The sequence below is a fragment of the Bufo bufo genome, chromosome 6 (genome assembly GCF_905171765.1).
Source record: "Bufo bufo chromosome 6, aBufBuf1.1, whole genome shotgun sequence".
Lineage (NCBI taxonomy): Eukaryota > Metazoa > Chordata > Amphibia > Anura > Bufonidae > Bufo > Bufo bufo.
In genome coordinates this window covers 371,444,297-371,454,070 of record NC_053394.1, presented here as the reverse complement: position 1 = coordinate 371,454,070, position 9,774 = coordinate 371,444,297, and positions in this window count along the sequence as shown.

Below are 9,774 nucleotides of genomic sequence, written 5' to 3'. Positions count from 1 at the left end.
ACGATTATCAGCCCCAAATTCCTGAGTTTGTGGGCAACTCAGGAATTCTGATAGATTATGCGGACTTCACTGAGCTAAATCTTTTCCTCTGAAGATTTTGTAAATCTAATGGTGGCCCAAACCAATTTGTACGCCCAACAATTCATTGCTCAGAACCCTAGTTTCGCCATATGCTAGGTTGCCCCTAGGTTGGACCAGAGATGAAGAAGTTTTGGAGACTCGTGCTGCATATGGGCGTAGTAAAGAAGCCAAACGTTAGGCAATATTCGAGTTCTGACATTTTCTACCAGACTCCAATTTACAATCAGACCATGATCCGGAAGCGATTTGAATCAATCCGAAAATTCCTACACTACAATGACAATACACAGTGCCCACCCCAAAACAACCCAACGTTTGACCAACTGTTCAAAGTTAGGCCTGTCATTGACCACCAGCAACAAGTTTACTGAGGTGTACAACCCAGAGAAAAATGTCAGTGTAGATGAGTCCCTATTATTGTTCAAAGGGAGGATTAGATTCCGCCAATACCTGCCTAGCAAACGGGCAAGGTATGGCATAAAAATATACAAACTCTAGCTCCGGGTACACCCACAAATTCCGCGTTTAGGAAGGGAAAGATTCACGGATAGAGCCCCCAGAATGCCTCCCGTCCTAGGAGTTAGTGGGACTTACTGCACCCACTGCTGGATAGGGGTTACCACCTCTATGTGGATAACTATTATGCCAGTATCCCCCTATTCATGTCTCTAACTGCCAGGGGTACTGTGGCTTGTGGCACAGTATGCAAAAATCAAAGAGGCCTCCCTAGATCCCTGGTAGGGCAACCACTGAGAATGGGCGAAAGTAGGGCTCTCCTCCATGAGAATATGCTGGTGGTTAAGTACAAGGACAAGAGGGACATCCTTGTACTGACCACCATTCACACTAACGCCAGCTCCCCTGTTCCTGTACGAGGTACCACAACCACTACCCCCAAACCAGACTGCATCCTTGATTACAACAGGCACATGGGAGGGGTGGATCTTGCAGATCAACTTATGAAGCCCTACAGTGCCACACGAAAAACAAAAGTGTGGTACAAAAAGCTGTCTGGCAATGTGCAATGCGTATATCTTATTTCAATCTTTAGGCCACAGAGGAACTTATCAAGGCATAAATTTTTCAAACCCAGGCCGGGGAGGGTCCCAGTACTTCAGGAAGTCATGGTGCCCGAGTTGTACCAAGGCAACATTTTCCAGGTCAAGTCCCCCAGACAGCAAGGAAGGGAAGGACCCAAAAAAGATGCAGGGTGTGTCACAAAAGAGGGATAAGGAAAGACACCATTTACCAATGTGAAACCTGCCTTGAAAAACCTGGCCTGTGCATGCAGGACTGCTTCAGAATCTACCATTCTTCCATGGAAAAATAATTTTTATGCTCCCTGAAATATTTCCACTTTATATCTGATTTAGTCCACCTCGCTTGAATATCCACTTTCCAACAACCACTACATATTCTGCCTTCTGCGAGACACCTGTTTGGTAAAAAGTACCGTTTCCACCACTTAAAATGTTCGTACGGGGGTGCTGTTTCCGAATTGGGGTCACTTCTTGGGGTTTTTCATTTCTGGGGACCTCAGGAAATTTTTTAAATGTGACATGGCAGCTAAAATCCATGTCTGCCAATTCAGGCCTGCAAAAACCATATTTTGCACTTTGCCTGTAGAGGCAGGCTACGAGCACATATGGGGTGTTCGCAAAATGGGAAGAAAATGGGGAACATATACTGGGGTGCATTTTCTCCTTTAACCCCTTGTGAAAGTGAAAAGGTCTGCTAGTAATTTTTCATTTTTACAAATGTGTGCTTTGAAATCCTCTCTTTAGTATTTCTGCCTCCTGTGAGACTCCTGTTTGGTAAAAAGTACCCTTTCCACCACTTAAAATGTTCGTATGGGGGTGCTGTTTCCGAAATGGGGTCACTTCTTGGGGTTTTTCATTTCTGGGGACCTCAGGACATTTTTTAAATGCGACATGGCAGCTAAAATCCATGTCTGCCAATTCAGGCCTGCAAAAAACATATTTTGCACTTTGCCTGTAGAGGCCTGCTGTGCACCAAAACCGCAGGCTACGAGCACATACGGGGTGTTCGCAAAATAGGGAACATATACTGGGGTGCATTTTCTCCTTTAACCCCTTGTGAAAGTGAAGGGGTCTGCTAGTAATTTTTCATTTTTACAAATGTGTGCTTTGAAATCCTCTCTAGTATTTCTGCCTTCTGTAAGACACCTGTTTGGTAAAAAGTACCCTTTCCACCACTTAAAATGTTCGTATGGGGGTGCTGTTTCCGAAATGGGGTCACCTCTTCAGGTTTTTCATTTCTGGGGACCTCAGGAAATTTTTTAAATGCGACATGACAGCTAAAATCCACATCTGTCAATTCAGGCCTGCAAAAAACATATTTTGCACTTTGCCTGTAGAGGCCTGCTGTGTGCCAAAACAGCAGGCTACGAGCACATATGGGGTGTTCGCAAAATGGGGAGAAAATGGAGAACATATACTGGGGTGCATTTTCTCCTTTAACCCCTTGTGAAAGTGAAAAATTAGGGTCTGATAGTAATTGTTAATTTTTACAAATGTGTGCTTTGAAATCCTCTCTCGTATTTCTGCCTTCTGCGAGACACCTGTTTGGTAAAAAGTAGCCTTTCCACCACTTAATATGTTCGTACGTGGGTGTTTCCGAAATGGGGTCACTTCTTGGGGTTTTTCATTTCTGGGGACCTCAGGAAAATTTTTTAATGCGACATGGGAGCTAAAATCCATGTCTGCCAATTCAGGCCTGCAAAAACCATATTTTGCACTTTGCCTGTAGAGGCCTGCTGTGCGCCAAAACAGCAGGCTACGAGCACATATGGGGTGTTCGCAAAATGGGGAACATATACTGGGGTGCATTTTCTCCTTTAACCCCTTGTGAAAGTGAAAAATTAGGGTCTCCTAGTAATTGTTAATTTTTACAAATGTGTGCTTTGAAATCCTCTCTAGTATTTCTGCCTTCTGCGAGACACCTGTTTGGTAAAAAGTAGCCTTTCCACCACTTAAAATGTTCGTACGGGGGTGTAGTTTCTGGAATGCGGTCACTTTTGGGGGTTTCCACTCTAGGGCCACCTCAGGGTGTCTTCATATACGACATAGCTCTCAATTACCATTCCAGTTAAATCCTATCTCCTAACCGCCATATGGTGCTCCTTCCACTCTGAAGCCTGCCGTGCGGCCATACATCATTTTTTGAGCACATATGGGGTGTTGGCGTATTCGGGGGGAAATGGGCAACAAAATGTGGGGTGAATTTTGTCCTGTTACCCCTTGTGAAAGTGAAAAATGTGGGTGTAAAGTAACTTTTTCTGGAAAAAATTGTAAATTTTTATTTTCACAGCCAAGTGCTTCTTAATTCTGTGAAATGCCTGATGGGTCAAAATGCTCACTACACACCTTGAAATATTCCTTGAGGGGTGTAGTTTCTGGAATGGGGTCACTTTTTGGGGGTTTCCACTCTAGGGCCACCTCAGGGTGTCTTCATATGTGACATAGCTCCCAATTTCCATTCCAGCTAAATCCTCTCTCCTAACCGCCATATGGTGCTCCTTCCACTCTGAAGCCTGCCGCGTGGCCATACATAATTTTTTGAGCACATATGCGGTGTTTCTGTGAACTCCAGATTCAGGGTAATAGATTTTGAGTTTTCTTTGGCTTTTAACCCTTAATGTGTTGAAGAAAAATAGATTAAAATGTAAAATCTGCAAAAAAAATGTGAAATTTTGAAATTGAATTCCCATTTTCATTTAATTCTTGTGGGGCACCTAAAGGGTTAACAAAGTTTGTAAAATCAGTTTTAAATAGCTTAAGGGGTGTAGTTTCTAAAATGGGGTCACTTTTTGGGGGTTTCCACTCTAGGGGCACCTCAGGGTGTCTTTATATGTGACATAGCTCGCAAAATCTGTCCTCAAAAAGCCCTATGGCGCTACTTCCCTTTTGGACCCTGCCATGCACCCATACATCATTTTTTGAGCACATATTGGGTGTTGGCTTATTCGGGGGGAAATGGGTAACAAAATGTGGGGTGCATTTTGTCCTGTTACCCCTTGTGAAAGTGAAAAATGTGGGTGTAAAGCAACTTTTTTGGAAAAAAAATATATTTTTCATTTTCACAGGCAAGCAGTTCCTAATTCTGTGAAACGCTGGATGGGTCAAAGTGCTCACTACAACACCTTGAAATATTCCTTGAGGGGTGTAGTTTCCAGAATGGGGTCACTTTTTGGGTTTTTCCATTCTAGGGTTACCTCAGGATGTTTTCAATTGCAAGATGGCGCCTTTGAATTATTCCGGTGAAATCTGCCTTCCAGAAGCCATTTGGTGCTCCTTTCCTTCTGACCCCTGTGATATGCCCATATAGCAGTATACAAGCACATATGGGGTATTGCTGTAATCAGGAGAAAAGGGGCAATACATAGCTCCCAATTACCATTCCAGCTAAATCCTCTCTCCTAACCGCCATATGGTGCTCCTTCCACTCTGAAGCCTGCCGATCGGCCATACATAATTTTTTGAGCACATATGGGGTGTTGGCGTATTCAGGGGGAAATGGGTAACAAAATGTGGGGTGCATTTTGTCCTGTTACCTCTTGTGAAAGTGAAAAATGTGGGTGTAAAGTAACTTTCAGGAAGGTGGTCACTTTTTGGGGGTTTCCACTCTAGGGTTACCTCAAGGGTGTGTTCAATTGCAAGATGGCGCCTGTGAATTATTCTGGTGAAATCTGCCTTCCAAAAGCCATTTGGTGCTCCTTTCCTTCTGACCCCTGTGGTACGCCCATATATCAGTATACAAGCACATATGAGGTATTGCTGTAATTAGGAGAAAATGGGCAATAAATTAGGGGGTACATTTTCTCTAGTCCTTTTGAAAGTGAAAAATTTGGGCCTAAAGTGATTTATGAGTGGCTTCTAATATGTAAGCCCCAGAAAGTGACTTCATAACTGAACTGGTCAAGAAAAAATTGGGGTTTGGAAATGTTCTTAAAAATTTTAAGATTTGCTTCTAAACTTCTAAGCCTTCTTACGTCCCAAAAAAAAATATGTAATTTTTCAAATGATTCAAACATGAAGTAGACATATGGGGAATGTAAAGTAATTACTATTTTTGAAGGTATTACTATCTATTATAAAATAAGGGAAATAGAAATTTGGGTAAATTTGGTATGTTTTTATAAATAAAAATGAAATTTTTTGACTCCATTTTACCAGTCTTGAAGTACAATATGTGATGAGAAAACAATCTCAGAATGGCCTGGATATGTAAAACCATTTTAAAGTTATTACCACATAAAGTGACACGTGTCAGATTTTGTAAAAATGGCCTGGTCCTTAAAGGGACACTGACAGGCCCAATAAGCATAATTATCTATATATATATGAATGCACAGGTCTTCTAATGTGCATTAAAAACATATAAGTATAACCCCTGTCCACCTTATAAATACAGCAAACTGATGTTTTATAACCTGAAGTAATCGCTTTTCTTTCTGCCCAAGGGGCGGCGTTTGAGCTTCACTTCGGCCCAGCCAGCCGCCCTCCAACCGCCGTTTTGAAGCGCCGCCCAGCTCATCAATATTCACTTCGCTGGGCGGCTTCTGCTTTCCCCGACGTTCCGAGATCGGGCGCATGCGCAGAAGCTGAAAGCGAGTCCGATGCCCATAGCTTTCTATTGGGCATGCGCCGGATATCGGAACGTCAGGGACAGCAGAAGCCGCCCAGCGAAGTGAATATTGATGAGCTGGGCGGCGCTTCAAAACGGTGGTTGGGGGGCGGCTGGCTGGGCAGAAGTGAAGCGATTACTTCAGGTTATAAAACATCAGTTTGCTGTATTTATAAGGTGGACAGGGGTTATACTTATATGTTTTTAATGTACATTAGAAGACCTGTGCATTCATATATATAGATAATTATGCTTATTGGGCCTGTCAGTGTCCCTTTAAGGTGAAAAATGGCAGGGTCCTTAAGGGGTTAAATTCTAATAAGGGGAGCGAAGGAGCTGCTTACCTTGACTTTGTAGCTAGAACATTTGGTTTAGGCTACATGCACATGACCTTATGTGTTTTGCGGTCCGCAAAAAAAAAAAAGAATGACATTCGTATGCTATACGTTTTTTTTTTTTGCGGATCCATTGTAACAATGCCTAAAGCAGACAAGAATAGGACATGTTATATTATTTTTGCGGGTCTACCGAACAGATATACTGATGCGGACAACACACGGTGTGCTGTCCGCATCCAATCTGCAAAGAAAACTTAACGGACATGGAAACTAACAACGTTCGTGCACACGACCGTATGTTTTTTGCGGTCTGCAAATTGCAGATCCGCAAAAACAAACAAACAGATGGAGACTTCCGGTTCCGGCGCCATCATGACCGGCAGTGTGTAGTGAGAGCTCCCGTACCTAACACCCGAACAGAAGATATCCCCACCAGAGAGGGACACTGATCCCCACAAAATCGCAGCTAGCAATCGCACCATTACGTATGGAAAAGTATCTAACTGCCATGGGGACCAAAAGCAAAGTGAAAAGCACCGTAAAGCCAGGAAAGGCTATGTCGCAAGAGCCCACACCAGCAATGGCCGATGAGCAGTTCCCGCCAAGCTCTCTCGATCAGACTCGCCAAAGACATCAGAAGGAGAAGAGCAAGAGGAGAACTCACAGGTCGACTATATTCGCCTGGCAAAAGAGGTAGCGACAAGGATCCTACCAGATTTACAAGAATCGCTGACCTCCACTGTGGCGCAATCCTTCTTACAGCTGCAGACGGAGGTGACACAGATTGCCCACATGCTTGAAACGGTGGAAGCTACCACCAGCCAGATGGAAATGAACATGGCTAACATGCAAGCAAAGTTACAGCAAGCTGAAAGCGAAGTGAGGAAGCTGTGGAACAAAGTAGACGATCTTGAGAACAGATCCAGGCGGAGAAATCTGCGCATTGTGGGCATTCCATAGGTGATTCCTTTCCATGAACTAAGATCTATATGTGAGCTGGAATTACCTGAAGCCTTGGGCCTCAAGGGTCCCCTTAAGGTAGAAAGAGCGCACCGAGTTGGGCCCAGTCTTAGAGAGCCGAAGGATACACAGCAGCTCCATGGGCAAACTGCACGAATTCACCAACGACCAAGGCAGGTCATAGTCAAATACCTTGACTTTTTGTAAAAGGCGAATATCCTCCGTGCATACAGGGCCACTAAAGAAGCAGCAAAGATGAGAGGTTGTAAAGTTTTAATTTTCAATGACTTCTCTGCGGATGTGCTGAAGAGGCGTAAAGCGTTCGCGCCAATCTGCACAGAGTTGTATAACAGGAAAGTGAAATTCGCATTACTCTATCCTGCAACGTTAAAGGTGATCCAGCCAGACGGCTCATTGCAGATATACCACAACCCGGAGGATGCAGCTCACCAATTAGACGACAGAGAAGTTCAGACGGGGGGCTGCCGAAATTCCCAGCAAAGCTGGTTGAGGTCTGAGGGACCCGATTCGCAACAATGGTCGACGTCACGCGCAGAGCCGCCTAAGGAAAAGCGCATGAGAGAAAGAAATGGAAGATGAACATTAGACAGATAAGTGCGCTGAGGAACTCATGCTCAAATGTGTAACTTCATACAGCCATATCTATACACAATTGTCTGAGAACACTGAGACAGGTCCACAAAATATCTGTATTGGTATGCATAATCTGGGCTTTCCGAAGTTAGAGAAATGCCAAGGGTGCGAGAGGGAGTAGTGATATATCATGTTGATTTTAATTATTGCTGTTATGTTGCTTGCCATGATGGAAAAAACTGAAGTCCATCGACACTATGTCCTAGAGCCACGATGCAAACTCTGGGAAGTCTTTGTTTTACGGTTATACGTATGTTATTATTACATATTCTATAAGGGGGTTAAGGGGTCCTCTCTCAAGTGGATACACAAGACTAAGTACAACACTACGCAGGGAATAATACTATGAAAGTAATCTCATGGAATGTGAAGGGGCTGAGATTCCCTAATAAGAGGTTAATGGTGTTACACCAACCTTGAAGGTTGATATTGCACTTCTCCAGGAGACGCATTTAACACAACAGGACATATGCAGAATGCAGAGGTGTATGGGTCACCAGCATCAGGTTTAAAGGCAGGGGTTATAACCTTATTGAGGAAAAAGCTGCCGTACACGGTAAAGCTGGAGGAATCGGATAACGAAGGAAGGATCCACCACATGATCATCTGTTCTCCCGCAGATGAGCTTAGTATTTACAACATATATGGGCCAAATGATTTGACTGGTGCTTTCTTCCAGGGATTGACGCAGCAGATTTCATCTGACCCGATATGTAATCAAATTATAGCAGGAGATATGAATCTGGCGGCGAGGTCACAAAACAGAACAACAGAGGGGAGCCAGAGAAGGTACAAACATGTATTGAGCAAATTTATGGATGATTTACAAGTCAAAGATATTTAAAGATCCTTTAATCAAGAGAGGAGAGAATATACCTGTAACGGATCTCCTGGCCCCCCGACCGGGTACCTCCGTTGATGGATGCTCCTAGTGCTTCCCGAGGGCTCCAAGCACTCTGCTCGACACCGTAACCACCACAGGAACAGGAAGAGCTAGGAGTTATAGCCAGGGGAGTATACAGCGTATAGTAATCCCCACACACATGAGACGAGGCTCTATGTTGAATGTAAAACAGTAACTCTTTAATGGGTTATTTTTCAGCCTTTTATGCAGGTCTCCTAGCAAGGGACACTCCCCCTGGGGCCCTTGTAGAAGACTGTGACAGTTTATATTTTAGCCAATCACATGCATTTACAGTATTGAAACCTTCCTAGCAATTGTACACAAAACACCCTTCCCTCTGTCAGTAACGCAATCAACAAAATACAATGGGCATTGTCTTTGACGCAATCAACAAAGTACAATTACCAAAACACATTGGGCTCTGCCTGTGATACAATTACCAAACATAATGGGCTAACTTAATCACTCACAGGCAGAAAACACACATTTTCGCCCAAAACACAGAAAACACCTCAAAACCCCACACAACCCCAATAATTTATACATCCATGGATAGCTCTGATCTGGGTGAACAACATATACAAAAATCACCCAAATCCGAGCAGAGGTTCCCGAATTCCATGGAAGTCACATTTGGCCAACCGCAAGCATGGCTTTCCTGCCCAAAACAGTTCCACAGATTTAAGCTGTGCGGCCGGTCTGTCTTCTCCTTCAAAGTTAGTATATGGACCATAATCCTAAGGCAAGAGGCTGGCAAACAGGCCCCTCCAAAACCCAGTGGCGAGGTTATTTTCACCACAATACCCACTTCTCACATGCACATTCATCATGGTCTAGGATAGACTACATACTGACACCCCCCTTAATAGCAGCTAGAAGCTTGTCAACCTCAATTGAAGAACTAGTAATATCAGACCATGCACCAGTGACACTAAATATTCAGGAACAGATACCTAGAGGAACAGATTACATATGGAGATTCCCCTCCCAACTAATGAGAGATGAGCGATTCTGCTCAAAGCTTACAGGATGGTGGAGGGAATATCTAGAAAACAACACTGATACTACATGCCCACGGTTACTGTGGGAAGCAGGGAAAGCAGTGATTAGAGGCAAAATACTGACTTACATGTCTTATATGAAAAAGCAGACTAATGCACAAATAGCCAAGTATAGCCAGGCATTAAGACA